The sequence below is a fragment of the Liolophura sinensis genome, chromosome 11 (genome assembly GCF_032854445.1).
Source record: "Liolophura sinensis isolate JHLJ2023 chromosome 11, CUHK_Ljap_v2, whole genome shotgun sequence".
Taxonomy (NCBI): Eukaryota; Metazoa; Mollusca; class Polyplacophora; order Chitonida; family Chitonidae; genus Liolophura; species Liolophura sinensis.
Genome location: NC_088305.1, coordinates 24,049,039 through 24,057,837, shown reverse-complemented (window position 1 = coordinate 24,057,837; position 8,799 = coordinate 24,049,039).

Here is an 8,799-nt window from a genome sequence, read left to right as displayed (position 1 = left end):
TCATTTGCTTAGCGCGCTATCGCAGGGTAAGGACCCAGGAGCCTCTCACCAATGCGGTCGCTGTGACTTCAAGTCCAGCTCATGCTGGCTTCCTCTCCGGCCGTATGTGGGAAGGTCTGCCAGCAACCTGCGGATGGTCGTGGGTTTCCCCCCGGGCTGTGCCCTGTTTCTACCGACCATAATACTGGCCGCCGTCGTATAAGTGAAATATTCTTGAGTACTGCGTAAAACACCAATCAAATAAATAAATAAATTTCAGTTTCGTGTTCAGACATCTTTGTTTTTCCTTGGCGTTGTGTGAACAGTTTGTAAATAGTGCGTGGGTTCAATGATACATCGCTTGTGTAATCTTCTACATTTACACTGGGCTACCTTGACTTGTTATCATGATTACCACTGATCTCGCGTACAGCTACCAGTCTAATACATTATATATTCTTCACTATTCGCTCTCTTCTGGTTAAGACCAGGCGCATCAACGATATTAATGATTGTTGTGATTAAGGCAAAAATTCCCTTAATCACATCATCTGATCAGCCGTGGGTGGAAATCAGCTGTGGACCCTCAGTGTAATCTAATGTAAACATGGAATGCTCCTGTCAAAGCACATCTTTCTAAAATGAGCAAACTGGACACAATCAACCTGCAAAGATTGAGGTGGAGACCCCTGTCCTGTCACGCCATGTTTAACTATCAACCAATCTCCAAACACGCTGTAGGGGTAAAATAACCTAGTTAGAGTCAGGATATTTGCGTTCTAAAGCGATCCCAATAAAACGATTTTCAGAAGGCTGAGAAAATTAAACTGGCCTTCATTGTAGACATGCACACATCCTTGGTTTGATGATGCTTTGTACTGTAGCGGACGCTTTGAACCACACACGCCAAGTCGACTAACTCTGTGTCCTTATATATAACCTGGTAGTTCGTATCGCTTCTCTGTGTGGACGCATTTTATCTTGGCAGAGAGCTAATATTGATTCTTTTTGGGACATCTTCACACTTCTCTACTGTGACTTATTGATACCTCGCTGTCAGTCAAACGTTCTCGATCCTCTGGTGTCGTGACAGTGTGAGCAAGTGCTCAAAGACTGCTTAACAGCTTTGTGATATGACGTTACTTACAACCTGCGTGCGCATCCGCTATGGTCAAGCGACTGACATTCGAGGGAATTGTAAACGAATGTCTCAATTGATGTCTGAGTACAGTGTGGAATCTTTTTAGACATGATGCACGAATGATGTGTTCTATTTTTTTCTGAAAACCATTGTAACCTATTAACTTTGATTCTTTTCTCTTTTGCTGATCTGTTCTCTGCATTTCCTAAAAACATGAAAGACCACTGTACTGAGGGTATTAGGATCAGTAGGCTGAGGGAGATTGACGAGCTGTAGTCGTTTCAACAAACAGTTACTTTTCGACCTGGCAGTTAAATGGCAACAACAGCAAAGTAAAAACAAAGAAAATAAGTGTGACATGACAGAAAACAGAAAAGGCCTTGTCCCGTTAAAATCAACCATACACACGCAATAACGTTCGAATTAACTTCCGAATTACGAAGAAGCTCTTCGACACACTAAGCAATTTCACCGCTGAATCCTTCTGTGTACACTATCTCTTGATGCATGTTGCTCATGAACAAGCTATACTCTTATGATGTTATTATCAGTGTACTTGAACGATAATTCTGGACTGGATTACCATTAACACGTCGTCTGCTTAAATAATATGACATCGATCCTAATAGAGTAATCACAATCAAGAAATTGGCGATATACACGTATCCCTCAGATCATCCGATGTATGAATTGGAAACTCTTTCTGATAGCTAGGGTGAAAAACTGGAGAAGTAGCTAATCATCCTGTGGAAAATGAACTGCTCTTTGTACATCTCGTCATGGTAGCGTTAAGTTACGTCGTCACTGATGCGGAGTAACATGGCAAAAATGCTGAAGTTAAATAAAGATGAATATACAAGCGAAGACAGTGTGATAGCGGGCAAAGGGTCATAAACAACCGATGAAAGACGGCCTGTTGTCAATTTCCCTTAATTAGGGTTAAAGTTGTATACAGAAGGAATAAGAAAATTATCTTGTCTTCTTTCCTAGCAAGAGGCAAAATGGTGCCCAAAATGTTAGACAGACACACACAGATTTATAGCTGTATTAATGGTTCACGACCATAGTATGCCGATATTGGTTGTTGACTTCACCAAGCCCAGGTAATGATTGTATTTAATCACAGATTACTTCACTGTAATGGATTGACACCATATTGTCGTCCTACTAATATGCACTATGACGATGGACGTCGATGGCAGTTCAATTCTACAGTTGTACGTGGGAAGATCTGCCAGCAACGAGCGGATGGTTGTGAATATCCCCGAGTCAGGTTTCCTGCCTTTTTGACTTGAGAAATATGAACCTCCCAATAATGACCGTGTAATCCTTCTGAAAAATGAATGTGTGAATCAATGAATAAAGAATGACATAGGGAATTGATATGTGACGTTGAATTCTGAATCAAGAAATTGACTTAAACATTGAAATGAAATTAAGAATAATTTTTTGCTCATTGTTTTTATTTATTTACTTATTTGAATTTCATTGAAAAAAAGGCTTGTCGTCGTTGTATGAGTGAAATATTCTTGACTACAGCGGAAAACACCATCTACGCCTTGTCAGGTCCATGTACATATTACCTTCGGTTAAGATATTATTAGTCTGGAATATTGCGACCGAGATTGTCGTAGAACAGAAAGAGGGCAAAAGTTCTCATGTTTTACTTGTTTTCCGGAGATTATTACACGGTGCTGCCTAGGATCTGAACAGACAAGCACAGGTTATATCAACTGAATGTACTTCTTGTATCTCGATACGTTATTGACCTCACCAAGCCGGTTGACGCTGTTCGCAACATCTTCATTCCTTTCTCATCGAATAAAATGTGAGCTGTTATACATCCTAATACCCCTTTATTGTTACAAATAAAGACACGTGGTCAGTATAATGACCTGTACACCTGTACAGTGTGCTCGGATGTGAGGTAACGTTTCAAATAGCAGAGTGCCGTGGATTTAATGTCGATCTCGCATCTGTACTATTTGTGGTGTTTAAAACGATTTATTTTGAAAAGTTTGAAAGCGCCTCGCATTATCATTTGTAAGAATTTCATTATCGACTTTGATGGTAACATGAGCACAGACGACGCTGATATTTTGTAAGGCCTAATTATCTGGACTATTTTAAAATAGTAAAATAATAGCAAAAATTCGATTAAATTTGCCCTGACCGACTTTTTTGCCCACATCTCCGATATGGCAGAGCTAGTAGAGCTGTCTAAACCATACGCACTTCCGATAGGCACAAGAGTCCAGTAAAATGGCCATCGCGGAGAAAGTCATATGGCAGTGTCTGATTCGGTATAAAGTACTAAAAATAATGGAATAAAGAAAATAAAAAAGGGTAAGCTTCTCCTTGGTTCCATATTAATGGAAATTGACTTAAATGTCGGTTCTTTAGAGCTTTTTTCCAATGCTTACATTTCAGTCGGGCTATTGAAAGTCCTGATTTTTGAAATTAACCATGAACCAGTCTGATATTTTCATCAAACCAGGAAAATGAAGCTGGAACGTTTATAATCCTGGGCTATTAAATTGATTTATTTAACTGACTGGTATTTTTACGCTGTAATAAAACATTTCGCTGGTACAACGGCGGCTAGCATTGTGGCGGAAGGGAACCGGTCAGAAGCCGGCGGAAACACACAGCTCTCCACAGGTTACATCAGAAATAACACTCCTTCTTAAATACAGTATTGTCGTTTGAACTGTCATTCAGTTACTTACACGTTATCTGTGCGAAAAGCTAGCGTGGATTCTTTTGGGGAGATTTGCAAGACTCTCCATTGTAACAGACTGATACCCAGTTTGTCAGATAAATGTTTTTGATGTCGACCAATTGATTGACAAACTATTTTCGGGACGGTGCAGACCGAGTTTGAGAAATAATCGATGTGATCCATTCCTCATCCACTGGTTAGCTATTATCGTTGCAAATCTGACATCGATCTACCAGAAAGTTGGACAACACGCTTGCTCCTGATAATAAAAAAATAAGTGTCGAAAATTCCGTCTGAAGTGTGCCGTAAAAGGTTGAGAAATAGCAACATAATCGTACGGAAATTGAACAGGGACGTCGTGTCATATTTGTATTAGATTACCTAGGCGTTCTTAGCCCATCTAATAAATCACCACAGGGGCATGTAGACATTAAAGTGAAATATACTTAAAAATGGCAAGAAATCAAACAAATAGTTATTTTTGATCAGTTTCACAGCCCATTCAACAAGTCATATTTATAAGCATCTAACTTATGAAATTAACTATGAACCTTTAAATTCCTCTTTCATTTTTGTCATTGTCCATTGTTATCACACATGCTGATTCAATGAAATTGAAAATGTACCATTATAACCCTTAAGTGATTATGTGTTTTACTTTGGCAGCATTTTCCCCATGTCCATCCACCATGGTAATGGAATGACATTTAGCTGTTAGCCAAACCGTCTCTAAGTTAAACAGTCCAATAAGACCAGTATTATTGACCCATACTCTTGTGGTAGTTCTGACCACGACATTCACCAGACGGCTTCATTGTGAGAGGTGATGTCTTATCAAGGTGGATATTGACCCATCCACTGGTTATCGGCTTGGCATCGATCTGTACTGAGCGATTATCAGTTTAATATCCCTCACTTAGATAATTAAATGTAAATGTCAGGAAATCATTCCGGAAATGCGTCTTATGAATTCGGAAAACAGCAAAAAAACCCTTACTGGGAGATGCCATACACATTGTTGACATCGTGGTAGTGAAGTGTTGTTGTGTGATTCTGCAATTGCTTTGTTTGCGGTTTTAATAAACAAACATGTGAAAGAGTTGCGTTTTCCTTCAGAAAGTACGGAAGAACGAATTTGATTGGACCGTCAGGATAGGGGATAGAAAGAGGATTATATGAAGTAACTGCACAGTGTAGTTAGTAGCTACTAGATCTAATTTAAATGAGAATGGTTTTATTTCTTGTTATTTTATCCCGTTGGAGCCCATTTTGCTGACATTGTCTGAGCAACCATACTAAGATGTAACAGATGGGAGGAAAAGGTGACGTGCCCATCATCATCATTGGCTTAATCAGGTTTAAATTACCGGTACGCGTACCAGAAGTTTGCGCTATAGAATTCACTCATTAATGGCACCGCTGGTGTAAGATGGTGAGAATGTCTTGTTAACGGATGTTAAGAGGGATGGATGAATCCTTCCCATGTAGCCATACTAACGGGAGCAGTCCGTATTATTATAAAAGGGGGAGCAGTTAATCATCACATGTGCGAATGCTGACATTGCTCTTTTCGATCATCACAATTAACGCTGCAATTGTGAACGCTGCAATTGCTCTTTTCGCTCAGCTCATTTTGTCTCAGGCGTGTTTTCCACTGATTACCAAACAACATTATGGGTAGCTTTGGTAAAAAATCTCCCTACAACGCAAAGTCAAGATGAAAAACTTGCCCAGACGTCCTGATTTTAAAATCTATCAGATTTATTTTCATGTTCATTGAAAAATAGCATAAGAAATTCAGATATATTTTTTGTATACTTTTAATTTTAATGTTCTGTTTTCAGTATTGTAAACATGGCTATCTTGTGCCACGACGCCGAGTGATTTGTGTGTTATCTACTTACAGTCGTTTTCTGTCCTTGTTAAACCATTTTTCAGCACCTTTACTTCTTTTCCAAGATTTAACCAAGATAAAATGTAGAACACATTGTATTTATGTCTTTCCGGATTAGGAATTAATCAAGCAAGATTTTTTCGCAGCAAATTAATTGTGGTCGTGAAAAAATGCCAGGAATTCATTTTCCACTGCGCGGGTCCCTTACGGTAATTAGCTTAACGGGTGACAATAAATAATCTACATGTGAGCTCGTATTACGCACCTAGGTGGAGTAACACAAACATGTAAACGAGAGACACGTAAAGCATTCATTGATTACTTTGTACACCTTTTGATCCTGATGGTATGTCGACTATGTCTGACAAACTCCTGCAACGAGATTATAAATCTAAGCCCGACGTCGTCAAAGATCTAGTCAGTTGGTGATTGATTGATTGGTGTTTTTACGTGCTCAAGAATATTTCACTGATATGGCTGCGGCCTTATGGATTATGCATTATGGTGGGAGGAAACCGGGCAGAACCCGGGGGAAACCCACGACCATCCGCAGGTTGCTGGAAGACTTCCCACGTACGGCCGGAGAGGAAGCCAGCATTAACGTGACTTGAACTCACAGAGACCGCATTGGTGAGAGGCTCCTGGGTTATTATGCTGCGCTAGCGCGCTAACCAACTGAGCCACGGAGGGCTCAAGTAGGTTGGTGAAGTAAAGCCTTGTAACCTAAATAGCATTTGTGTGTGGTTGCTGAAAATGCGTACGGAATCAACCTTGTCATAACAGACCTACGTTTAAATGTATGGTTGACCCAAGGCTGCCGGGATAGGAGTTTGAGGCCATCAAACTAACAGCGAGCGTCGGGTGGTCAGGGCTATCTCACTGTGGACCATTCGCCCATGACCAGTGCGATGTGGCAATACTTCTGATGCCAGCTTTTTCGCCATACACATGTACTTTGCAAACTTTACTTTGCCTTGCAAATGTTTTGATCCCATCATAGCTGAATTCGAACCCCCAGACGGTGACGTGCGGAGTTTTTGTCAAAACGGATTGTATGTCATGTACATTTGTTAGTGTGACGTTAAGGATGCTTTTTAGTAAGACAAATTTGTAAATCTCTTATACATGCATTTAAAAGAAAATAAAATGACAAATGATAGGGGCTAAATCAAATTCATAACATTTTTTTTAGTTCATACCGTTCAATGCATGGGAAAAAATATTCCAACATTAATACAGTTGAACATCCATCGGAAAACATCCCCCTCTTAATCCTCCCCCATGTCGACGACATGAACGATATTATCAAATGAAGATAACCTTCCTTGATCAAGAACTAGCTTCAGTGTTAGCGAAGTATTTATCGCAGCGAATGTCGTGAAAGTGACATCCGAGAAGCAAAAAGTAGGGAAAAGGTTTCGCAGTAGATATTTTATGATTTATGAATCTTTGCACGCCAGGAACGAATCAATTGCCCATATCTGAAGGAGAATATTGATATCGTTCACCTTTGCTTTCAACGGAAATATTTTACCAGAAAAGGAGAAATATGTAAAGCTTAAAGCTCTTTAAGGTGCATTTGGAATATGTGACAGAGGCCATTTATCAGCGTCCCCTTTGAGCTGGTAGCTGAATGCGGCTTGTCCATGGCCTAGGCAGTCTATGGGCCAAGGACGAAAATTTCACATATCGGTATGACCTAGGGTGGCCAGATCTCCTCGCTATTTTAAAGTTGGTATACATGTCTTTAGTTTATGGTCCGGGAAAAGGGTAAGCAACAGGGACGAAAAGAACTGCATCAGTAGTTTTCTTTTGAGCCAGAAACCGACGGAAGACACACGTTTTATGTTTTGCAACATTATAGGGCATGTTATGGTGGTTGTATTAACAATTAACTGCTGACTTCAGGTCTAAATATCCAAATAGTAAATTCAAAATGACACATAGCAGGGGTCTTTCCATCATCCCAAACACCAGTGGGTTTTATTTATCTGTCAGCAAGTGCCATGGATATTTAATCAACATCTTGCTCCCCAGTTGGTGGTTTTAATTGCATCGTGGCTTTAATAACGAAACACTGGGTGTTGGCAGTCATTGTTTGCTGTAAGGTCAAGCTATCTGGATAAAGATTTCTCTTCTCATCCGAAAAACAAATTAAATTAATTCATCCAGCTCAGTCTGAAACATGATTGTTAGTGGACGTTTTGACCTTGAATTGATCAAGCTTAGCAATTTTTGAATTAGAAAAATTTTCCATATAAGAAGAGCTGTACATTTTCATGAACTCCTACAGTCTGTTTCTGATCCTCCCATTCACTATTTCTGGGTGAGTAAATGAATGGTTATGGATCAACACCGCTATTTCTGGACAAGTCAGCATATAGTCCTGTTTGTGTACAATCTAGAGCTTGTATGACTGCAGCATCCAGGTCCGTCTTCTGTTGGGGAAAGATAGATTTTGGTCAAGTTTTTGGAATGCTGCTCTAAGTATGCTGTCATGTGCACCAAGATAAGCAAACTGGATGGAAGGCTTTTGTTTTCGTCCATTAGATCAGTTGGAGTAAAACCCTAACTAACTGACAAGAGGCCGTATTTTACTGGTTACATGTGACCATTTGCCAGCCTTCACACTGTCGTCCCTACTGTGGTTTTTCTCTATATGCTGAACGTCTATCGCACTGTCGTCGTTGCTCTGACATTTCTCTCTATGCTGTACGTCTAACACACTGTCGTCACTGCGCTGTTTTTTCACTATATGCTGTACGTGTGTCACACTGTCGTCGCTGCGCTGTTTTTTCTCTATATGCTGTACGTCTGCTCCGGTTCTACTCTCTATGTTGTACGTCTTTATTTATATTAGGAAAACAACTACATCTGCATGATAATTTTTAAAATATTTGTCTGCTTTACTACTGGGAGGGAGTACGCACCCATCTTAAAAGAGCAAATATCTTGAGAACTTTGATAGTTACAGGTTAATCACGAGCACATTTGGATAGTGCATTCAAGTCTTTTCATGGTGAAAATGCCACTGAACTAGCAGTCATGTTAGTTGTTTGAAAT